Source organism: Saccopteryx bilineata, chromosome X (assembly GCF_036850765.1).
Source record: "Saccopteryx bilineata isolate mSacBil1 chromosome X, mSacBil1_pri_phased_curated, whole genome shotgun sequence".
Classification (NCBI taxonomy): Eukaryota; Metazoa; Chordata; class Mammalia; order Chiroptera; family Emballonuridae; genus Saccopteryx; species Saccopteryx bilineata.
This window is the reverse complement of record NC_089502.1, coordinates 124488150-124514522: the sequence shown is the minus strand read 5'-3', so window position 1 is coordinate 124514522 and position 26373 is coordinate 124488150. Positions and strand designations below refer to the sequence as shown.

Genomic DNA, 26373 nt, shown 5'->3' with positions numbered 1-26373 from the left:
AGTTTGCTTCTAATAAGTCCCCTAGGTGATTCTTTTGCACTTTTGAAAACCTCTATTGTGGAGCTGTAACAGTGTAGTAAATAATTGATTAAATAATTATTTAACAAAGTAAGTTATTTTATTTACTAAATAGCTAAGTAAATAATCATGTAACACTTCAAAACTTCTTTCGCATATCAGTGGCAATAACACCCATTCAGTTTCTCATTCTGTTTAAAATAAAATGAAAAAGCTAAGAAGGTACACCTTCCTAGGCTGATTGATGGATCACTTATTCTATTGGAATATTTCCTGGGTTTCTAATAGCTGTCCCAGTGAGAGGAGTTCCTTTCAGATATTTTGTTATACAAAGCACTGCAGCAGCACTGAGGCTCCTGCCATTGAGGCTTTCTTCAGTTGCATTGCTGCTTTGAGAGTAGAAACAAAGTCTCGAAAAAATCATTTGGTTTTAAGCCAAACGTGTCTAAACTGTTTCGTGTCAGAGAAACTTTATGAAAAGTGAAAATTTTCAATTAATCAGCCATTTTTATGTCCAGCACATTATTGGATAAAAGCAGTATTCTTTGTATTTTTTCTTATAATTTTTAGTCACTTTTCCTTCAGTAAACCGACTGAAATGAGCCATGATTTAAAGATCAAAATCTTCTAATTTGTAAAGGGCTAGAATTTCATTACAAAATAAAGTTCAAAATTCATTTTGCCACTAAGAAGAATCCCATCTCATTTCTCACTGAAAGTTGTCTGACTATTTTCATTTTCTTTGTTTTAATGAATCACCTTTCACTGAATGCCAGGGTATTAAAGTAGAAAAAACGCGGGATTCAAATCAGGCTGATGAGGATGTGAAATCCAAGAAGCATACTGCCTGGGTGCCTTGAAGCAAGTAATTTGATCTCTGTGCCTCAGTTTCGTCATCTACAAAATGGAAATACTGACATTTAACTCAGAATGATTATGCAAATTAAAATAACAATAAATGTAAAAGTGCCTAACTTATATTACTCAAAAGCTACCAAAGCAGATCCATAAGAAAGAAACATTCTTATGATTAAAATGGGTATTTACCTTGAAAAAAGGCAACATATCTTATAATTATTAGCTGCAATACATTATTTTATTCTCTTTATAGTTTTTTCATTAAAAAACAATTAAGCTAACATATCCCATTTCTCTATTTAACTGAAGGTTTTTACTACTCTGAAACATTTCTTCTCAGATAATTACATTCCTGATGAAGATACTTAGTTTCAATTTCATTTTATCCTTACTGCCTGCATTAGTGCTTGATGGTTTATTAATCTATACTTTTATAAGCTCATAAATGAAATAATTAAGATGCTTCCTTCTATTCCATCCTTTTAGTATTTTATTTTTTCTTCTATTCTTTCAGCTTTATTGAGGCATAATTGACAAATAGGACTTGTGTATATGGTGTCCATCTTGATGTGTTGTATGCATTGCAGAATGATAACCACAATCAAGCTGATTAACATATTCATAACCTTACATCGTGACAATTTTCTTTCTTTATGTTTGTGGTGAAAATGCTAAGGATTTGCCCTCTTAACAAATTTCAAGCACGTAATACAGTACAGTGTTAGTAACTACAGTCACCACACTGTAACATTAGATCTCTAGAATTTATTCAACTTACATAACTGAAATTTTGTACCCTTTGACCAACATGTATTTCTCTATTTACCTTTTTATCCTGCTCCTGGAAACTACCATTCTATTCCCTCAATCTTAATATATTAGATTCCACTTAAATGTGAAATCATGCAACTCTTATCTTTCTGTGTCTCGCTTATTTCACTGAGCACAATGTCTTCCATGATTTCAAACTTAAAGAGAAGTTGCAAGAAAACCCATTTATAGTCTTCACTGAATTCATTGTTTATATTTTCATTTTATCAGTTATTTTATTACTCTTTTTACACACACACAAACACACACACACACAACTTCAGTCAAATTTAGTGCTCCAGTGTGTACTTCCTAAGGACAAGTGTCTTCTCTTACATAAACCACCATACAAGAAATATAACATTGATATAATTATATAAATTTCAGCCCATATTCAAATCTTGTCAATATTCCCTATAATCTCCTTTGTACTATTCCACTTCACACTAAATTCAGGATTCAATCCAAGATCATACTTTGCATTTCTTTGTCATGTCTCCTTAGTCATTTTTATTCTGGAGCAGTTCTTTGCTCCTGACATTTGTGAAGAGAACAAGTATTTTGTAAAGTGTTTTCCTCTGGTTTCTTCATGGTTATATTCTGGTTTTAATTTTTGACAAGAATAAAAAATACTTCAAATTTCTTCTTAATTGTGTACTATAAAAGCTACTTATAATCAAACACAAAAGTTACAGAATTTATTAAGACTAATCTAGATATGAGTCACAATTGATGCCTAATGTAATCAGAAATAGTTTGAAATGGAAGAAAGAATACAAATTCTGGAGTCAAATTGTCTGGGCTTGCCCTGGTTGGTTGGCTCAGTGGTAGAGTGTCAGCCTGGTGTGCAGAAGTCCCAGGTTTGATTCCCGGCCGGGGCACACAGGAGAAGCGCCCATCTGCTTCTCCACCCCTCCCCCTCTCCTTCCTCTCTGTCTCTCTTCTCCTCCTGCAGCTGAGGCTCCATTGGAACAAAGATGGCCCGGGTGCTGGGGATAGCTCCTTGGACTTGGACCCTGGTGCTAGAGTGGCTCTGGTCGCGGCAGAGCGACGCCCTGGAGGGGCAGAGCATCGCCCCCTGGTGGGCGTGCCGGGTGGATCCTGGTCGGGTGCATGCGGGAGTCTGTCTGACTGTCTCCCTGTTTCCAGCTTCAGAAAAATACAAAAAAATTGCCTGGGCTTCAGGTTACACCCACCGCACTCCAGGACACAGTTTCAAATAAGCCCCTGCCGATATCAGTAAAAAAGACTACAACTGAGAAAAAAAAACAAACAAATTAAGACTTCAAAGCAGCCCAAATCCAAAAGTGAATTACAAATAACAGCTGATGCCAACCCAAGAAGACCTAGAAATAACATAACTGAAAATTGGAGGCAGACAACACCAAATCTAGACTCAACCAGCCCTACAAACAACACAATCAAACACACAGACATAATGAGATGACAGAGAAATGCAATCCAAATGAAACCACAAGAGAAATATCCAGAAAAGGAACTGAGTGATATGGAAATAACCAAACTGCCGGATGCAGAATTTAGAATAATTATTGTCGGGATGCTCAGGGATCTTAGAACAACAATGAATGGTCATTACGAACACCTAAATAAAGAGATAGCAAGTATAAAAAAGAACATTGAAATATTAAAAAAGAATCAGTCAGAGATGACAAATACAATATCAGAAATGAAGACCACAATGAGAGGAATTAAAAGCAGGATGGACGAAGCTGAGGATCAAATCAGTGAGTTGGAGGACAAGATGAACAAAGGCACGGAAGCAGAGCAGAAAAAAGAAAAGAGACTCAAAAAGTCTGAGGAAAATCGGAGAGCTCTGTGACAACATAAAGAGAAATAACATCTGCATCATAGGGGTTCCTGAAGAAGAAGAGAAAAAGCAAGGGATAGAAACTTTATTCAATCAAATTATAGCTGAGAGCTTCCCTAAACTTATGCAAGGAAGGGTCTCACAAGTTCAAGAAACACAGAGAACTCCATTAAAGAGAAAGCCAAAAAGACCTACACCAAGACACATCATAATTAAAATACCAAAGCTAAGTGATAAAGAGAAAATATTACAAGCTGCTAGAGAAAAGAAGGCTATCAGCTACAAAGGAGCCCCCATAAAGATGACATCCGATTTCTCAACAGAAACACTTGAGGCCGGAAGGGAATGGCAAGAAATATTCAAAGTAATGCAGAACAAGAGCCTACAACCAAGACTACTTTATCCAGCAAAGATATCATTTAAAATTAAAGGAGAAATAAAAAGCTTCCCAGACAAAAAATAAACCCTCAAGGAATTCATTACAACCAAACCAATGCTGCAGGAAATGTTAAGGGGCCTGTTGTAAACAGATCGAAGAGGGACAAGAATATAGCAAAAGAGGAATACAGCTTTAAAGAATAAAATGGCAATAAACAACTACATATCAACAATAACCTTAAATTTAAATGGATTAAATGATCCAATCAAAAGACATAGGGTAGCTGCTTGGAAAAGAAAAGAGGACCCATACATATGCTGTCTACAAAAGACACACCTTAAAACAAAAGATGCACATAGACAGAAGGTAAAAGGATGGAAAAAAAAGGTTCATGCAAATGGAAATGAAAAAAAAGCTGGGGTAGCAATACTTATATCAGACAAAATGGACTTTAAAACAAAGAATATAGTAAGAGATAAAGAAGGTCACTGCATAATGATAAAAGGAAGATATAACAGGAAGATATAACCATCATAAATATCTACGCACCTAATATAGGAGCACCTAAATATATAAAGCAGACTTTGATGGATATAAAGGGTGAGATCAACAGCAATACTATAATAGTAGGGGATTTCAATACCCCACTAACATCACTAGATAGATCCTCAAGAAAGAAAATTAACAAAAAAACAGCAGACTTAAAGGACACACTAGATCAGGGGTCTCAAACTCAACTCAGCATATGGGCCGCAGAGCAAGATCACAGTCGTTCGGCGGGCTGCACTAGGTCTACAAAAGGCAACTGTTATGCAACACTTTTCTCACTGCAGTTGAAAACAAACAAAAAAAATCAGTACAACAAGCACAATCGTACATGCAGTTTACTCAGTGTCACAAAACGACCAGAAACTGTAGTTCGCATCACAACTGCTGTTAACTAAGCTAATGTCTAGCTAGGATGCTAGAGAAATGAAAAATACAAGTAGGCCCCTAGGCTTACTTAATTTTATCCAAAATATTTTGAACTTCATGGATTAGTCTGTGGGCCGCACAAAATCATTCGGCGGGTCGCATGTGGCCCGCGGGCCGCGAATTTGAGACCCCTGCACTAGATCAACTTGATTTAATAGATATCTTTAGAATCTTTCACCCTAAGGCAGCAGAATATACATTTTTTCAAGTGCTCATGGTATATTCTCTAAAATAGACTACACATTAGGACACAAAAGCAGTCTCAACAAATTTTAAAAAGATTGAAATCATATCAAGCATTTTTTCTGATCACAATGGCATGAAACTAGAAATCAACCACGATAGAAAAACTGAAAAATACTCAAACACATGGAAATTAAATAGCATGTTATTAAATAACAAACGGGTTAAAAATGAAATTAAAGAAGATATAAAAAAATTCCTAGAAACAAATGATGAGCAAACAACAACTCAAAATTTATGGGACACGCCAAAAGCAGTCCTGAGAGAGATGTTCATAGCACTACAGGCATTCCTTAAGAAGCTTGAAAAAGCTCAAATAAACAACCTAACCCTTCATTTAAAAGAACTAGAAAAAGAACAGCAAGTAAGGCCCAGAGGTAGTAGAAGGAAGGAAATAATAAAGATCAAAGTGGAAATAAATGACATAGAAGTTAAAGAAACAATACGGAGGATCAATGAAACCAAGAGCTGGTTCTTTAAAAGGGTAAACAAGATTGATGAACCTTTAACAAGACTCACCAAGAAAAGAAGAGAGAGGACTCAAATAAATAAAATTAGAAATCGGAGTGGAGAAATAACAACTGACACAACAGAAAAACAAAATATTGTAAGAAAATACTATGAAGAAGTGTATGCCAAAAAATTAAACAACTTAGGTGAAATGGACAAATTCCTTGAAACATACAATCTTCCAAATATCAATCTGGAAGAATCAGAAAACCTAAACAGACCGATTACAACAAAAGAGATCGAAACAGTTATCAAAAAGCTCCCAAAAAACAAAACTACTGGACCCAATGCTTCACTGGTGAATTCTACCAAATATTCAAAGAAGAACTAACTCCTATCCTTCTCAAGCTATTTCAAAAAATTCAGGAGGAAGGAACATTTCCAAGTTCCTTTTATGAGCCGAGCATAATTCTGATTCCAAAACCAGGCAAAGACAACACAAAGAATGAAAATTATAGGCCAATATCCATGATGAATTTAGATGCTAAAATCCTCAACAAAATATTAGCAAACCAGATCTAGCAATACATGAAAAAAATTATACATCATGATCAAGGGGGATTTATTCTGGGGAAGCAAGGATGGTACATTTGTAAATCAATTAATGTGATTCACTACATAAACAAAAGGAAGGAGAAAAACCACATGATAATTTCAATAGATGCAGAAAAAGCATTTGATAAAATCCAGCACCAATTTATGATCAAAACTCTTAAAAAAATGGGAATATAGGGAACATATATACCTCAACATGATAAAGGCCATCTATGACAAACCCACAGCCAACATTATAATTAATGGGCAAAAATTAAAAGCAACTCCCCTAAAATCAGGAACAAGGCAGGCGTGTCCCCTTTCACCACTCTTATTCAACATAGTACTGGAAGTCCTAGCTACAGCAATCAGACAAGAAGAAGAAATAAAAGGCATCCAAATTGGAAAAGAAGAAATAAAACTATCATTATTTGCAGTTGATATGATACTGTATATAGAAAACCCTAAAGTCTCAGTCAAAAAACTACTGGACCTAATAAACGAATTCAGCAAAGTGGCAGGATATAAAATTAATACACAGAAATCAGAGGCATTTTTATACACAAACAATGAACTGTCAGAAAGAGAAATTAAAGAAACAATCCCATTCACTATTGCAACAACAAAATTTAAAGTACCTCGGAGTAAATTTAACCCAGAAGGTTAAAGACTTGTACATAGAAAATTATAAAACATTGATAAAAAAATCAAAGAAGACACAAACAAGTGGAAGCATACACCGTGCTCATGGCTAGGAAGAATAAACATCATTAAAATGTCTATATTACCCAAAGCAATTTATAAATTCCATGCAATACCAATTAAAATACCAGTGACATACTTCAAAGATATAGATCACATATTCAAAAATTTATATGGAACCAAAAAAGAACACAAATAGCCTCAGCAATCTTGAAAAAGAAGACTAAAGTGGGAGGTATCACACTTCCTGATTTGAGTACAAGGCCATTGTACTCAAAACAGCTTGATACTGGCATAAGAACAGGCATATAGATCAATGGAATAGAACAGAGAACCCAGAAATAAACCCACATCTTTATGGACAATTGATATTTGACAAAGGAAGTAAGAGCATACAGTGGAGTAAAGACAGTCTCTTTAACAAATTGTGTTGGGAAAACTGGACAGCTACCTGCAAAAAAATGAAACTAGACCACCAGCTTACACCATTCACAAAAATAAAGTCAAAATGGATAAAGGACTTAAATGTAAATTGTGAAACCATAAGTATCCTAGAAGAAAACTTAGTAAGCTCACCGACATCTATCGCAGCAATAGCTTTGCTGAATTATCTCCACAGGCAAATGAAATAAAAGACAGGATAAACAAATGGGACTATGTCAAACTGAAAAGCTTTTGCACAGCTAAAGACAATATGAACAGAATAAAAAGACAAACTACACAATGGGAAAACATATTCGACAATACATCTGATAAGGGATTAATATCCAAAATTTATAAAGAACTTGTAAAACTCAACATCAGGAAAACAAACAGTCCAATCAAAAAATGAGAACAAGAACTGAATAGACACTTCTCCACAGAGGACATATAGATGACCAATAGACAGATGAAAAAATGTTCAACATCACTAATCATTAGAGAAATGCAAATTAAAACCACAGTGAGATACCACCTCACACCAGTCAGAATGGCACTCATTAACAAAACAATACATGATAGGTGCTGGCAAGGATGTGGAGAAAGGGGAACCCTCCTGCACTGCTGGTGGGAATGCAGACTGGTATAGCCACTGTGGAAAACAGTATGGAGATTCCTCAAAAAATAAGAAATGGAACTGCCCTTTGACCCAGCCATCCCACTTATAGGAATATATCCCAAGGACACCATATCACCGACTGAAAAAAAGAAATGCACCTCCATGTTTATGGCAGCATTATTCACAATAGCAAAGATCTGGAAACAGCCCAGGTGTTCGTCAGTGGGTGAGTGGATTAAAAAGCTTTGGTACATATATACAATGGAATACTATGGGGCTATAAAAAAGAAGGAAATATTACCTTTTGCAACAATATGGAGGGACCTGGAAACTATTATGTTGAGTGAAATAAGCCAGGCAGAGAAAGAAACATGGCATATGACCTCACTCATTTGAGGAATCCAAGAACAGTGAGAACTGAGGAACGGAATTGAGACAGAGGAGGGATCAAAGGGACCAGAGGAAAAAGGGAGAGGGAAAGGGGATGATAGGATGGGATAAACCTGAAGGAAAGAGGGGAGGACGCTGTGGGGAGAGGGGCAAGGGAGATGTTGAGGGGAATAGATGTTGAGGGAATAGATGAAGTCGGGGTGACCCTAGAATCTATGTAAATACAATTAAATAAATAAATAAATAAAGCCTGACCAGGAGGTGTCTCATGGGATAGAGTGTCAGACTGGGATGCCGAGGACCCAGGTTCCAGACCCCGAGGTCGCCAGCTTGAGCATGGGCTCATCTGACTTGAGCAAAAAGCTCACCAGCTTGGACCCAAGGTCACTGGCTCAAGCAAGGGGTCACTCGGTCTTCTGAAGGCCCACGGTCAAGGCACATATGAGAAAGCAATCAATGAACAACTAAGGTGTCACAACAAAAAACTGATGATTGATGCTTTTCATATCTCTCCATTCCTGTCTGTCTGTTCCTATCTATCCCTCTCTCAGTCTCTCTCTTTAAAAAAATTAATTAATTAATTAATTAATTGTCTGGGTTTTACAACTTTCTAATTGTGTGCTTTGACATGAAATCTCCCTGCCATAGGTTCTACATTTATAAAACAGGATGTTTATAGCACCTATCTCATTCATTTAGTGTGAGGATTTATTGTGCTATATGTAAATCACTGAGCATGGTTACTGGCATATGGGAGGTTCAATAAATTCTCTGGATTACTGGTGCAACTAATATCTTTATTATATGCGGCTTAAGTGTCTGTATGTCGCCGATAGCTTATTGGTTGCTTGCGTAACTGTCACCGATAGCTTATTGGTTGCTTGCGTAACTGTACTAGCCAATGGGGTGAAGTTGCCATGGCTGAATGCAAATTGAGCAGGTCAGGGGGAAGGTGAACATTTGTTTGCATTGGCAATCATCTGTTTTACATAAAAACTACATCTTAACATAATTTCTTTTAAGAATGCCTCCTAGAAAATACAGCATTGAAGAGGAGAGAAAAGGAGCTAAAGCTGCACAAAAACGGCTTTCTCGACAAAAAGAAACCACTGAGCAGAGAAAGACAAGGCTTGCTTCAGTCGCAGAGCAAATGCGTCTTTCTCGGCAAAATGAGACTGATGAGCATAGAGAAACAAGGCTTGCCTCAGATGCAAGACAAAAAAGCCTGTCTCGACAAAATGAGTCCCTTGAACAAAGGCAGGAGAGAAATGCAAAAAAACGACAGAGTAATGCTGACCGAAATGCAAAAAGGATTAAAACAGTTTCAAACGGAGAAACTTTAATTGTTGAGCATTCCTCTGGTGACATGAATATTAAATGTGAACACTGTCAGTCCTTAAACTTCAAGTTAGAAACTAATCGATTTGACTGTGGCAAGAAAGGATTTTCTCAATGTTGCAAGTATGGAAACATTGTAAAAAATGATGGAAAGATCTACGCAAGAAATGTTGTGTACAAAGAGATCTTTGACATGTGAATTAACATCTTATTATTTAAATCACCTTTATTTATTGAGCTAGCGGTGGCTCTTAAGAAATGTACCGCCAGTGGTTTCCTTCATTGCACTCTACTTTAAGCAATTAAGCAAGTAGAAGGGGGAAACTCCGTGGAGCGGTAAGCAAAGGGGCGTCCTCGCCGCCTGCCCTGGGTAATTCAGTTTGAATTAGCAGACACCTTTGCACAAATCATTTTAATTACAATTTATAATATCTAGAACAGCGGTCATTTTGTATGACCGCCGGGCTTTCTAGTACATACATACATATGGAATTAGTCTTTTTGTTTTCATTTGTACCCAAATCTTGATATGCATATAAATTGATTTTTAAAAGTATACTTTAGGCCCTAGCCAGTTGGCTCAGCAGTAGAGTGTCTGCCCCACATGTGGAAGTCCTGAGGTTGATTCCCAGTCAGGGCACAAAGGAGAAGTGGCCATCTGCCTCTACACCCTTCCCCTTCTCCTTCCTCTCTATCTCACTCTTCCCTTCCCACAGCCAAGGCTCCATTGGAGCAAAAGTTGGCCCCGAGTGCTGAGGACGGCTCCCTGGCTTCTTCCTCAGGCACTAGAATGGCTCCTGCCACAAGGGAGCAATGCCCCAGATGGACAGAGCATCGCCCTCTGGTGGGCATGCCAGGTGGTGGATCCTGGTCAGGTGCTTTCAGGAGTATGTCTGTCTCCCCACTTCTAACTTCGGAAAAATACAAAAAAAAAGTGTACTTTAATTTCTGTTTTCAACAGAGGGGTGTCATTTGAAATATCCAAAATTGATAATTAAGAGAAACAAATATATTTGAAAACATTTCCAAACCTGAAGTGATAAATTTTTAAATATTTGCATTTTGTTCTAACTTTTCTTACTTAGAAAAATAAATTAGTACTTTTGTTTTCCTAATATATTATTATAATAATATAACTTGTTTTAAATCTAGCAACACATCACTGGTGATGACTTCTAACCGTATGGTGAAATAATATTTCTCATTACTCCTCATTTGCAGTGCTCTAGTTGATTTTAACTTCTTTTGAAAACATGTTTTAACTAAAACAAATGTATTTTTCAAGTAACAGACTCACCAGTGACCTTGATAGAATTCAAATGAGATAACTTCCTTATATTTAAAAGATATTTTTATGTGAATGTTATTCACTAGTGTTTGAAAGTATAAAAATCTCCCCATCTGCATTGCAGAAATGGAATAACTGAGGAAAGACTTGTTAAAGAATTCCCTGATGGCAAAGAAGAATTAGAATATACACCTGAACAGAGTCAACAGCAAGAGAAATTGGAGTTATCATTATGTGTCTTCAACATGTGCCAGTATGTTGTTACAAAGGCAGGAATCACAAATTCAATCATGATTTTGCATGACAGCAAATTGTGGCCCAATACAGGGTATGATCTAGTGCTTTTAACAGATATGTGTACATCAAAATTGTGAGACCTGATTGACAGTTAAGATCTTTCATTGATTTTTACTACAGGTGTCAGATAGAATATGTATTTTAGCATTCAAGGACACTTAAAAATCACTTATTGTAATTCCAACATTTTTTGATGAAGAAACTTGTGCCTGAAGAGGTTAAAGTGATTTGTTCCAAATCACATAGATAATGTAAGTTCTAGAACTAGAACCCAATACTTTCTCTTCTTCATCAACTTCTAATTTAATTTCAATTAGAATGTAAGTAAAAGAAATGTATTAATGTTCTATACTCTTCCAGATACAGGGGATCCACCGATTAAAAGAAAAGGACTTGGTATCTATATTATAGACTGAATTGTATCACTCCAGAATCAAATGAAACCCTAACCCTCAGTGTCACTGTATTTGGAGATTAGACCTTTAAGGAAGTAATTACAGTTAAATGTGGTCATGTGGGTGGAGCCTTGATCCAATAGGACTGGTGTCCTTTTGAAAAGAGGAACAGACACCAGAGATCCCTCTCCATGCACATACACAGAGAAAAGGGCATATGAGGAAACTGAGAAGGCAGCTATCTGTAAACAAGGAAGAGAGGTATTACCAGAAACAGAACCCATAGGTGCCTTGATCTTGAGCTCCTAGCTTCCACAACTGTGAGAACATGAATTTCTATCATATAACCTACAAGATCTGTGGTATTTTGCTATGGTAGCATGAGCAGACTATGACAAAATCTAATGCAAACATGAAAAGTTATTAATTTCATATCAGAAAATCAGTACAGCACAAAAGAAAGAGCAGTAGATTTTACTTGGGAAAGTAAGGAGAAAGAAAATATTGAAAAGAGGTGATTCTTGTACTAAGTCTTGAATGGTAAGTGGAAGGGGTAGGGGCTGAACTGGAGGTGTTACTATGTAATCTTCACACCATTTCATTTTCCTTCTGGACCACAGGAAGACTACATTCTTCCTCCTCTTAAGTCTAGATGAGTAATGTGATCAGTGTCACCAAAGGAATGTAGGTGATAGTGATGTAAGATATTCCTAGACCTGACACTTTTTATTTCAGGTAATTTTTAAAATTTAGAAGTTAAATATAGAGGAGTGACATTGATCAATAAGAGTACATAGGTTTCAGGTAAACATTTTTATAACATTTGAACTGCTGATTTGTTTTGTGCCCATCATCCAAAGTCAAATCATTTTCTGTCACTGTATATTTGTCTCTCTACTCTGTTCCTCCCCGCTTCTTTCCCCCTGGTAATCACTTCACTTTTTCTATGTCCATGAGTCTCAGTTTTATATCCTACCTACATGTGAAATCATATAGTTCTTAGCTTTTTCTGATTTACTTATTTCACTCAGTATCATGTTCTCAAGGTCCACCCATGTTGTCATAAATGGCAATATGTCATTATTTCTTATGGCTGAGTATTATTCCATTGTATATATGAATCACATCTCTATCCAATCCTCTATCGAGGGGCACTATGGCTGTTTCTATGTCTTGGCCACTGTGAACAATGCTGCGATAAACATGGGGGTGCATGTGTCTTTATGTACCAATGTTTTTGAGTTTATTTGGGAGATACCCAGTAGAGGGATTGCTGGGTCATAGGGTGGTTCTATGCTTAATTTTTTGAAAAACCACCATACTTTCTTCCATAATGGCAGTACCAGTTTACATTCCCACCAGCAGTGAATGAGGATTCCTTTTTATTCACAGCCTCTCCAACACTTGTTATTACCTGTCTTGTTGATAACAATCAACCTAACAGGTGTGACGTGGTATCTTATTGTAGTTTTGATTTGCATTTTTTCGAATAGCTAGTAAAGATGAGCGTCTTTTCATATATCTGTTGGCCATTTGTATGCCCTCTTGGGAGAAGTGTCTGTTCAGGTCCTCATCCCATTTTTAATTGCATTGTTTATTTGTTTGTTGCTGAGTTTTGTAAGTTCTTCGTGTATTTTGGATAGTATCTGCTTATGTGAGCTGTTGTTTGTAAATATCATCTCCCATTTTGTTGGCTGTCTTTTATTTTGTTGTCAGTTTATTTTATTTTGTTGTCAGTTTCTTTGGTTGTGCAGAATTTTTTTAGTTTAATATAGCCCTAATATATTCATTTATTTTTGCCTGTATTTCCCTTTCTTTTGAGGTCAAATTCATAAAATGTTCTCTATGGCCAAGGTCCGTAAGTTTAGCACCTATGTTTTCTTCTATGTAATTTATTGTTTCAGATCTTATATTTAGGTCTTTGATCCATTTTGAATTAGTTTTTGTGCATGGGCAAAAACTGTCATTAAGTTTCATTCTTTTGCATGTGGCTTTCCAATTTTTCCAGCACCATTTATTGAAGAAGCTTTCATTTCTTCATTGTGTTTTTTTTTTTTTTTTGGTTCCTTTGTCAAATATTACTTGTCCATATACACACGGTTTTATTTCTAGGTTCTCGGTTCTGTTCCATTGATCTGTCTGTTTTTCTGCCAATATCATGCTGTTTTGTGACTTGGCAGTATAATTTGAAGTCAGGTAATGTGATACCTCTGACTTTATTCTTTTTTTCTCAGTATTGTTTTGGCTATTTAGGGTTTTTATGGTTCTATAAAATCTGGTGATTTTTTTGTTCTTTTTCTTTTAAAAGTGACACTGAGATTTTGATGGGGATTGCATTAAATATTTATATTGTTTTGGGTAATATGGACATTTTAACTATGTTGATTCTTCTGATCCATGAGCATGGAATAGTTTTCCTTTCATTGTGTCTTTTTCAATTTCTTTTAATAATGCTTTGTAGTTTCCAGTATATAGGTCCTTCAAATCCTTTTTAAAAGTTTATTCCTAAGTATTGTATTTACTTTTTGTTGCAATTATAAAAGCAATTGTTTTTTCTTTTTCAGTTCATTTTTCTGAAGTTTCAGGTAATTTTAAAAAAATTTATTGTTCTATAGTTTACACTCAATATTAATTTGTATTAGTTTCAGATATGTGTATGGCACAGTGGTTAGACAATCATATACTTTGCAAAGTGTTCCCCTGATATTTCTAGTACTCACCTAGTATTATACATATATACACTATACATAGTTATTACACTATTATTGACTCTATTCCCTATGCTGCACTCTACATTCCCATGACTATTTTGTAACTGCCAATTTGTACTTCTTAATCCCTTCACCTTTTTCACCCGGTCTTCCCAAGACCCCACTCCTGTGGTAATCAGCAGTTTGTTCTCATTAGACCTGAATCTTAAAACAACTGTTGCCATCCTATATCTGTGGTCTCCCTTGCAGCTTCTTGCTAATCTAGATTAAAGGGATCCTACGGAGAACTCAGAAGTCCCCCTGGGACATAAGAAAGTTTAAAAGAGCCATAATGCCTTAATCACAGCATGTTGGAGACTTTTTGCAGCTAGATGATTTTCAGTACGCTATGCATAGGAAGAATGCAATATGACATTGATTCCCAGGTATTTTTCCTCCCTACATTGTAACTTCTGTGTAATAAAGATGCTTCTTAAAATTAAGGTAGTAAGGAATGTGCCATAGTTTAACTGGGGGAATTCATTTTCTCACTTGGCACCAGTCAAAATAACGTATCTTAAAATAGATGGCAGCTTGGATTTGATGAAACACAGTAAATCTTCGTAGGCTAAGGTAACGAGATTGGGGAGGGAGGTTGTTATAGCAGGGAGCATTAATTACTCTATTAGTGGACTGTGGTTCCCAGATAAAAAGAACAGTATCAGCAGGTACCCAAGACTTAAAGTTTTGTTTGTTTTACTTTGGGTGAGGGGTATGCAACATAATCAAATGTCAAATAATCTGGAGATGTTTTCTCTGAACATATGTACCCTGATTTATCAATGTCTACCCATTAAAATTGATAAAAAAAGAAGAAGCTGCAAGCAGTTAGGTCTGAGTGGATTATAAATTATAGACTGGAAAATGGCAATAACTACCCAGCAGAATGTAAGTAACCAGCACATGCTCTGATACTTAATAATACATTTCCTCTTCGTGGTGAACTGTGTAATCAGGAATATTTATTTGAATGATATTTGTGGGTTGTTCAGTACAGTTCTAGTAATGAAAGAATATTTTTAATTAATTAATTAATTAATTTATTTATTTTCCGGGACAGAGAGTGACTCAAAGAGAGGGATAGACAGAGACAGGCAGACAGGAATGGAGAGAAATGAGAAGCATCAATCATTAGTTTTTCATTGCGCGTTGCAACACCTTAGTTGTTCATTGATTGCTTTCTCATATGTGCCTTGACCGCGGGCCTTCAGCAGACCGAGTAACCCTTTGCTTGAGCCAGCAACCTTGGGTCCAAGCTGGTGAGCTTTGCTCAAACCAGATGAGTCTGCACTCAAGCTGGCGACCTCGGGGTCTTGAACCTAGGTCCTTAATGGAAGAATATTTTAAGAAATATTTTGATGAACTGTGGTGGCGCCATGGATAAAGCATTGGCCTAGAACACTGAGACCTCTGCTTTGAAACCCTGGGCTTGCCCAGTCAAATCACATATGAGAAGCAATTACTATGAGTTGATGCTTTCTCTTCTCTCTCTCTTCTGTCTCTCTCTCTCTCCCTTGTCTCTAAAAATAAATAAAATCCTTTTTTTAAAATAAATATTTTGAAGGAGATAAGGCAATTAATTAGCTTTCATGTTGCTATTTTATTTGATCATTTATTATAAATAGTTATACATATATACTGCTCACAAAAGTTAGGGGATATTTCAAAATGATAAAGTGATAAAAAGAAACATTTGATTTTTTTGTATTAAACAAGAATATCAGAAAAGCAAATGACAAGTCAAAGAAAGTTGTTCAGTTATGTAAATGAGATGCAAAATCAACTTTTATTTCATTGGTGAAAATGCACTATACAAAAGGCTGAAAGTACTGGAGTATCTGCATGTTCCCTGATCCCAAAAAGTATTTTACAGAAAATAAGATTATGATACATAAATATTTTATGTTAACATAATTATTCTTATATAATATAATACTTTTTACTATTGCAAAGTCTCTTTGTCAATGATATTTTTATCTTTAGCTTTTGCATAGAAGTAATTGAATCATCATGGATTTGTTGATCACTCCTTTAATACAATATAGAACCTGTGTTGTGTACAAAGTTCAGTATATAAACATCAGTGATCACAGATGCATTTCAAACTTTATACTTCCAGGCCTTTTTTAAAAAGCTAATGTCAACAAAAGAAACAACATATCTACACTTTTTTATTAACCTGAGGCAACTGACCCTAACAATGAGTTTAGGATAAATGGTAGAAATATTAGTATACCCTCAACATCCTGTGAAAATTTTAAATTTAAAAAAGGAGTTAAAATGTACCTGAATAGCTCAAACAATAGACTAAGGAATCATGCTTCTTTGATCACATTTGGATTTCTAAACACTTCTCTGTGCCATTAAAACATGGTAAAGAGAGACTTAGAAAAGCCATTGAATCAGGAAGCTAAGATATTCCCCAGTTGATAAATTTGGGGTTGATTCCACTACTGTTCCCCAAGACTTCTGAATAACGACTTTATTTTGTTGTCTATAGTTTTGATGCATAAAATAAAATTGTATATTGTGAACTCAGATTTTATATATATTTATGTGTACATATATAATTTAGTTATGTTATCAAGTGAACAAAATGAAACTTGTTTGGTTCTAATAACGATGCTACTCTCCAGGATAATGTTATTTAGAGAGGTGCCAGCTGTGTTTAGAGACTCAGAATAAGGCAGAGGGACTGATGGAATATGAGTAGATAAAATGTCAAATTCTATGTCTTCTCAATTCAAACTAAACAAATTCATTTTTATCTATTTTTTTTTAAATAAATTTTTATTAATGGTAATGGGATGACATTAATAAATCAGGGTACATATATTCAAAGAAAACATGTCTAGGTTATTTTGTCATCAAATTATGTTGCACACCCCTCGCCCAAAGTCAGATTGTCCTCCGTCACCCTCTATCTAGTTCTCTGTGCCCCTCCCCCTCCCCCTAACTCTCTCCCTCCCTCCCTCCCATGTCCTCCCTCCCCCCCCCACCCTTGGTAACCACCACACTCTTGTCCATGTCTCTTAGTCTCATTTTTATGTTCCACCAATGTATGGAATCATGTAGTTCTTGTTTTTTTCTGATTTGCTTATTTCACTCCTTATAATGTTATCAAGATCCCACCATTTTGCTGTAAATGATCTGATGTCATCATTTCTTATGGCTGAGTAGTATTCCATAGTGTATATGTGCCACATCTTCTTTATCCAGTCTTCTATTGAAGGGCTTTTTGGTTGTTTCCATGTCTTGGCCACCGTGAACAGTGCTGCAATGAACATGGGGCTACATGTGTCTTCACGTATCAATGTTTCTGAGGTTTTGGGGTATATACCCAGTAGAGGGATTGCTGGGTCATAAGGTAGTTCTATTTGCAGTTTTTTGAGGAACCACCATACTTTCCTCCATAATGGTTGTACTACTTTACAGTCCCACCAACAGTGAATGAGGGTTCCTTTTTCTCCACAGCCTCTCCAACATTTGCTATTACCCGTCTTGTTGATAATAGCTAATCTAACAGGAGTGAGGTGGTATCTCATTGTAGTTTTGATTTGCATTTCTCTAATAACTAATGAAGCTGAGCATCTTTTCATATATCTGTTGGCCATTTGTATCTCTTCCTGGGAGAAGTGTCTGTTCATGTCCTCTTCCCATTTTTTTATGGGATTGTTTGTTTGTTTGTTGTTGAGTTTTATGAGTTCTTTGTAAATTTTGGATATTAGGCCCTTATCTGAGCTGTCGTTTGAAAATATCAGTTCCCATATAGTTGGCTGTCTGTTTATTTTGATATCAGTTTCTCTTGCTGAGCAAAAACTTTTAATTCTGATGTAGTCCCATTCATTTATCTTTGCCTTCACTTCTCTTGCCATTGGAGTCAAGTTCATAAAATGTTCTTTAAAACCCAGGTCCATGATTTTAGTACCTATGTCTTCTTCTATGTACTTTATTGTTTCAGGTCTTATATTTAGGTCTTTGATCCATTTTGAATTAATTTTAGTACACGGGGACAGGCTGTAGTCGAGTTTCATTCTTTTGCATGTGGCTTTCCAGTTTTCCCAACACCATTTGTTGAAGAGGCTTTCTTTTCTCCATTGTGTGTTGTTGGCCCCTTTATCAAAGATTATTTGACCATATATATGTGGTTTTATTTCTGGGCTTTCTATTCTGTTCCATTGGTCTGAGTGTCTATTTTTTGCCAATACCATGCTGTTTTGATTATCGTGGCCCTATAATATAGTTTAAAGTCAGGTATTGTAATGCCCCCAGCTTCATTCTTTTTCCTTAGGATTGTTTTGCTATTCGGGGTTTTTTATAGTTCCATATAAATCTGATGATTTTTTGTTCCATTTCTTTAAAAAATCTCATAGGGATTTTGATGGGAATTGCATTAAATTTGTATATTGCTTTGGGTAATATGGCCATTTTGATTATATTTATTCTTCCTATCCAGGAACAAGGAATATTTTTCCATCTCATTGTATCTTTTTCGATTTCCCTTAACAATGCTTTGTAATTTTCATTATATAGGTCCTTTACGTTCTTTGTTATGTTTATTCCTAGGTATTTTATTTTTTTTGTTGCAATCGTGAAGGGGATTATTTTTTTGAGTTCGTTTTCTAATATTTCATTGTTGGCATATAGAAAGGCTATGGACTTTTGTATGTTAATTTTGTATCCTGCGACCTTACTGTATTGGTTTATTGTTTCTAATAATCTTTTTGTGGAGTCCTTCGGGTTTTCGATGTATAGGATCATATCATCAGCAAAAAGTGATAGCTTTACTTCTTCTTTTCCGATATGGATGCCTTTTATTTCTTTGTCTTGTCTGATTGCTCTGGCCAGAACTTCTAGCACCACGTTGAATAAGAGTGGAGAGAGTGGACAACCCTGTCTTGTTCCTGATTTAAGATAGAAAGTCCTCAGTTTTATGCCGTTTAATAGGATGTTGGCTGATGGTTTATCATATATGGCCTTTATCATGTTGAGATATTTTCCTTCTATACCCATTTTGTTGAGAGTCTTAAACATAAAATTGTGTTGTATTTTATCAAAAGCCTTTTCTGCATCTATTGATAAGATCATGTGGTTTTTGTTCTTTGTTTTGTTGATATGGTGTATTACGTTAACCGTTTTGCGTATGTTGAACCATCCTTGAGATTCTGGGATGAATCCCACTTGATCATGATGTATTATTTTTTTAATATGTTGTTGTATTCGGTTTGCCAGTATTTTGTTTAGTATTTTAGCATCTGTATTCATTAGAGATATTGGTCTGTAGTTTTCTTTCTTTGTGCCATCCTTGCCAGGTTTTGGTATGAGGGTTATGTTGGCTTCATAAAATGTGTTTGGAAGTATTGCTTCTTCTTCAATTTTTTGGAAGACTTTGAGTAGAATAGGAACCAAGTCTTCTTTGAATGTTTGATAGAATTCACTAGTATAACCGTCTGGGCCTGGACTTTTATTTTTGGGGAGGTTTTTAATAGTTTTTTCTATTTCCTCCCTGCTGATTGGTCTGTTTAGGCTTTCTGCTTCTTCATGACTCAGTCTAGGAAGGTTGTATTGTTCTAGGAATTTATCCATTTCTTCTAGATTGTTGTATTTGGTGGCATATAATTTTTCATAGTATTCTACAATAATTCTTTGTATTTCTATGATGTCTGTGGTGATCTCTCCTCTTTCATTTTGGATTTTATTTATTTGAGTCCTGTGTCTTTTTTCCTTGGTGAGTCTTGCTAAGGGTTTGTCAATTTTGTTGATCTTTTCAAAGAACCAGCTCCTTGTTTTATTGATTTTTTCTATAGTTTTTCTCTTCTCTATTTCATTTATTTCTGCTCTGATTTTTATTATCTCCTTTCTTCGGCTGGTTTTGGGTTGTCTTTGTTCTTCTTTTTCTAGTTCCTTAAGGTGTGAAGTTAAGTGGTTTACTTCGGCTCTCTCTTGTTTGTTCATATAGGCCTGAAGTGATATGAACTTTCCTCTTATTACTGCTTTTGCTGTATCCCAGAGATTCTGATATGTCGTATTTTCATTTTCATTTGTCTGTATATATCTTTTGATTTCTGCACTTATTTCTTCTTTGACCCATTCATTTTTTAGAAGTATGTTGTTTAGTTTCCACATTTTTGTGGGTTTTTCCCCCTCTTTTTTGCAGTTGAATTCTAGTTTCAAGGCTTTATGATCAGAAAATATGCTTGGTACAATTTCAATTTTTCTAAATTTGCTGATATTGTCTTTGTGGCCCAACATATGGTCAATTCTTGAGAATGTTCCATGTACACTAGAGAAAAATGTATATTCTGTCGCTTTGGGATGAAGTGTCCTGTAGATGTCTATCATATCCAGGTGTTCTAGTATTTCGTTTAAGGCCACTATATCTTTATTGATTCTCTGTTTGGATGACCGATCTAGAGCCGTCAGCGGTGTATTGAGGTCTCCAAGTATGATTGTATTTTTGTTAGTTTTTGTTTTAAGGTCAATAAGTAGCTGTCTTATATATTTTGGTGCTCCTTGGTTTGGTGCATATATATTAAGGATTGTTATGTCTTCTTGATTCAACTTCCCCTTAATCATTATGAAATGACCATTTTTGTCTCTGAGTACTTTTTCTGTCTTGTAGTCAGCATTATTAGATATGAGTATTGCTACACCTGCTTTTTTTTGGGTGTTGTTTGCTTGGAATATTGTTTTCCAGCCTTTCACTTTGAATTTGTTTTTATCCTTGTTGCTTAGATGTGTTTCTTGTAGGCAGCATATAGTTGGATTTTCTTTTTTAATCCATTCTGCTACTCTGTGTCTTTTTATTGGTAAGTTTAATCCATTTACATTTAGTGTAATTATTGATACTTGTGGGTTCCCTACTGCCATTTTATAAATTGCTTTCTGTTAGTTTTGTATCTAGTTTGATTCTTCTCTTTTGTTTTTCTATCATTTGTTTTTGTTTGTTTGTGTTCCATACTTCTTTCCTCTGTTGCTACCTTTTTTAAGTCAAGTGTTTTTGTGGTTGTTTTTTTAAGGGTGGTTACCATTAAGTAATGAAAAGGGTACCTACCATATTCATTGTAGTACCCTATCTTATAAGTATTTCTGCACTTCATCGTCCTTTGCTACTGTTAATATCCATCCTCTCCCCCCTTTTTTTCCTTTGTTGTCACAGTTTAAGTTTGGTTTTATTGTGTTCTTGGTGGAGCTGTTACTTGTGGTGTTGTTTTCTTTTGTTCTTTGAATCTGGTTGGAAAACCCCCCTTAGTATTTCCTGGAGTGGGGGCTTTCTGTTGATAAATTCTCTCATCTTTTCTGTATTTGTGAATGTTTTTATATCTCCTTCATACTTGAAGGATAACTTTGATGGGTATAGTATTCTTGGCTGAAAGTTCCTCTCTTTCAGGACTTTAAATATTGGGGTCCACTCTCTTCTAGCTTGTAGAGTTTCTGCTGAGAAATCTGATGATAATCTAATAGGCCTTCCTTTATATGTTGTACTCTTCTTTTCCCTGGCTGCCTTGAGAATTTTTTCTTTGTCATTGGTTTGTGTCATCTTTATTATGATGTGCCTTGGAGTGGGTTTGTTGGGGTTAAGAAAACTTGGTGTTCTGTTTGCTTCTTGAATTTGAGGCTTTAGTTCCTTCCACAGGCTTGGGAAGTTCTCGTCTATTATTTGTTTGAGTATATTCTCCATTCCATTTTCTTTCTCTTCTCCCTCTGATATACCTATTATTCTTATGTTATTCTTTCTGATGGAGTCAGACAATTCCTGTAGGGCTTTCTCATTTTTTATTATTTTTGAGTCTCTTTCTTCTTCTCTCTGTTGTGCCTCAAGTTGTTTGTCTTCTATTTCACTAATCCTATCTTCAATCTGGGCTGTTCTGTTAGCTAAGCTTGTTACCTCGTTTTTCAGCTCGTGAATTGAGTTTTTCATTTCTGTTTGATTTGTTTTTATAGTTTCAATTTCCTTGGTAATATATTCTTTGTGTTCATTGAGTTGTTTTCTGATCTCCCTATATTGCCTTTCTGTGTTTTCTTGTATATCTCTGAGTATTTTTAAGATTTCTATTTTAAATTCTCTGTCATTTAGCTCCAAGGCTTCCAATATATTAAGTCTTTTCTCCATAGATTTTTCCACATCTATTTGTGTTACCTCTCTTTCTTTTGTATCCATAATATTCGATTTCCTCTTTCTTATCGGCATCTGAGGGTAGTCTTATTGATAGCACGCAGGCGCACTCCCTGGCGGCTTGAATGAGCGTCGCTGTGGTAGATTCCTCCACACCCTCGTCTCTCAGATTCAAGTGATAACAGTCCTTTTGCTTTCAGTTTGTGTGGAACTCCGGAATGCTCCAAGGATAAATTTTTCTGTTTCTAGTTGATAAATTTGTTGTGATTTAGGGGAGAGCTGTCGGACGCGCTTCTCACGGCGCCATTTCCGTGACGTCACTCTCCATTTTTATCTATTTTATGCGTTAGGATATACATGAGAACTAATTTAAAAAATTAGTGTGTAAAGCTTCTAAAATCTGTTTATATCCCGCCTGACCAGGCGGTGGCACAGTGCAAAGAGCGTCAGACTAGGATGCGAAGGACCCAGGTTCGAGACCTCGAGGTCGCCAGCTTGAGCACGGGATCATCTGGCTTGAGCAAAAAGCTCAGCAGCTTAGACCCAAGGTTGCTGGCTTGAGCAAGGGGTTACTCGGTTGGCTGAAGGCCCGCGGTCAAGGCACATATGAGAAAGCAATCAGTGAACAACTAAGGTGTCACAACGAAAAACTGATGATTGATGCTTCTCATCTTTCTCCGTTCCCGTCTGTCTGTCCCTATCTATCCCTCTCTCTCTGTCCCTATAAAATAAATGAATAAATAATAGTAATAAATAAATAAATAAATAAAACCTGTTTGTATCCCAATGAAAGCATAGTGATTAAGTAGGAGGACACTGGTGCTCGCTTCGGCAGCACATATACTAAAATTGGAACGATACAGAGAAGATTAGCATGGCCCCTGCTCAAGGATGACACGCAAATTCGTGAAGCGTTCCATATTTTTATGTTGTCTACAAGAGACACACCTTAGAACAAAAGACACACATAGATTGAAGGTAAAAGGATGGAAAAAAAAGGTTCATGCAAATGGAAATGAAAAAAAAAGCTGGGGTAGCAATACTTATATCAGAGAAATTGGACTTTAAAACAAAGGATATAATAAGAGATAAAGAAGGCCACTACATAATGATAAAGGGAGTAATCCAACAGGAAGATATAACTATTATAAATATCTATGCACCTAAAATAGGAGCACCTAAATATATAAAGCAGACTTTGATGGATTTAAAGGGCGAGATCAACAGCAATACTATAATAGTAGGGGATTTCAATACCCCACTAACATCACTAGATAGATCCTCAAGAAAGAAAATTAACAAAGAAACAGCAGACTTATTGGAAACACTAGATCAACTTGATTTAATAGATATCTTCAGAACCTTTCACCCTAAAGCAGTAGAATATACATTCTTTTCAAGTGCTCATGGTACATTCTCTAGGATAGACCACATGTTAGGGCACAAAAGTGCTCTCAACAAATTTAAGAAGACTGAAATCGTATCAAGCACTTTCTCCGATCACAATGGCATGAAACTAGAAATGAATCACAAAAGAAAAGCTCAAAAATTCTCAAACACATGGAAACTAAATAGCAGATTGTTAAATAATGAATAGATTAAGAATGAGATCAAAGAAGAAATAAAAAAATTCCTAGAAATGAATGACAATGAGCATACAACAACTCAAAATTTATGGGACACAGCGAAAGCAGTGCTGAGAGGGAAGTTCATAGCACTACAGGCACACTTTCAGAAGCTAGAAAAAGCTCAAATAAACAACTTAACCCTGCATCTAAAAGAATTAGAAAAAGAACAGCAAGTAAAGCCCAAATATAGTAGAAGGAAGGAAATAATAAAGATCAGAGCAGAAATAAATGACATAGAGGCTAAAGAAACAATACAGAAGATCAATGAAACTAGGAGCTGGTTCTTTGAAAAGGTAAACAAGATTGATGAACCTTTAACTAGACTCACCACGAAAAAGAGAGAGAGGACTCAAATAAATAAAATTAGAAATGAGAGAGGAGAAATAACAACTGACATAACAGAAATACAAAATATTATAAGAAAATACTATGAAGAACTGTATGCCAAAAAACTAGACAACCTAGATGAAATGGACAAATTCCTTGAAACATACAATCTTCCAAAAATCAATCTGGAAGAATCAGAAAACCTAAACAGACTGATTACAACAAAGGAGATCGAAACAGTTATCAAAAAACTCCCAACAAAGAAAAGTCCAGGGCCCGATGGCTTCACAACAGAATTCTACCAAATATTCAAAGAAGAACTAACTCCTATCCTTCTCAAACTATTTCAAAAAATTCAAGAGGAAGGAAGACTTCCAAGCTCCTTTTATGAGGCGAGCATAATTCTGATTCCAAAACCAGGCAAAGACAACACAAAAAAAGAAAATTATAGGCCAATATCTCTGATGAATATAGATGCTAAAATCTTCAACAAAATATTAGCAAACCGGATCCAACAATATATGGAAAAAATCATACACCATGATCAAGTGGGATTTATTCTGGGGAGGCAAGGCTGGTACAATATTCGTAAATCAATCAATGTGATTCATCACATAAACAAAAAGAAGGAGAAAAACCATATGATAATTTCAATAGATGCAGAAAAAGCATTTGATAAAATCCAGCACCCATTCATGATCAAAACTCTCAGCAAAGTGGGAATACAGGGAACATACCTCAACATGATAAAAGCCATCTATGAGAAACCCACAGCTAACATCATACTCAATGGGCAAAAATTAAAAGCAATACCTTTAAGATCAGGAACAAGGCAGGGGTGCCCCTTTCACCACTCTTATTTAACATGGTCTTGGAAGTCCTAGCCACAGCTATCAGACAAGAAGAAGAAATAAAAGGAATTCAAGTGGGAAAAGAAGAAGTAAAACTATCATTATTTGCAGATGATATGATATTGTATATAGAAAACCCTACAGTCTCAGTCAAAAAGCTACTGGGCCTGATAAATGAATTCAGCAAAGTGGCAGGATATAAAATCAATACTCAGAAATCAGAGGCATTTTTATACACCAACAATGAACAGTCAGAAAGAGAAATGAAGGAAACAATCCCCTTCACAATTACAACCAAAAAAATAAAGTAACTAGGAATAAACTTAACCAAGGAGACTAAAGACTTGTACTCGGAAAATTACAAAGCATTGATAAAAGAAATCAAGGAAGATACAAACAAGTGGAAGAATATACCGTGCTCATGGTTAGGAAGAATAAACATCATTAAAATGTCTATATTACCCAAAGCAATCTATAAATTCAATGCAATACCAATTAAAATACCAATGACATACTTCAAAGATATAGAACACATATTCCAAAAATTTATATGGAACCAAAAGAGAACACGAATAGCCTCAGCAATCTTAAAAAAGAAGAAGAAAGGGGGAGGTATCACACTTCCTGATATCAAGTTATTCTACAAGGCCATTGTACTCAAAACAGCCTGGTACTGGCATAAGAACAGGCATATAGATCAATGGAACAGAACAGAGAACCCAGAAAAAAACCCACAGCTCTATGGACAACTGATATTTGACAAAGAAGGCAAGGAAATACAATGGAGTAAAGACAGCCTCTTTAACAAATGGTGTTGGGAAAATTGGACAGCTACCTGCAAAAAAATGAAACTATATCACCAGCTTACACCACTCACGAAAATAAACTCAAAATGGATAAAAGACTTAAATGTAGGCCGTGAAACCATAAGCATCTTAGAAGAAAACATAGGCAGTAAGCTCTCCGACATCTCTCGGAGCAATATATTTGATGATTTATCTCCATGGGGAAGTGAAATAAAAGACAGGATAAACAAATGGGACTACATCAAACTAAAAAGCTTTTGCACAGCTAAAGACAACAAGAACAGAATAAAA

General features: G+C 35.7%; 1 non-coding gene across 1 annotated transcript; it reads left to right on the top strand.

Annotated features, from left to right (window-relative positions):
- Positions 1–23289: 23289 nt before the first annotated feature.
- On the top strand, positions 23290–23396 carry LOC136317933 (U6 spliceosomal RNA). The gene has a single exon (XR_010727923.1). It is a non-coding gene; the product is annotated as a U6 spliceosomal RNA (small nuclear RNA).
- Positions 23397–26373: the final 2977 nt, after the last annotated feature.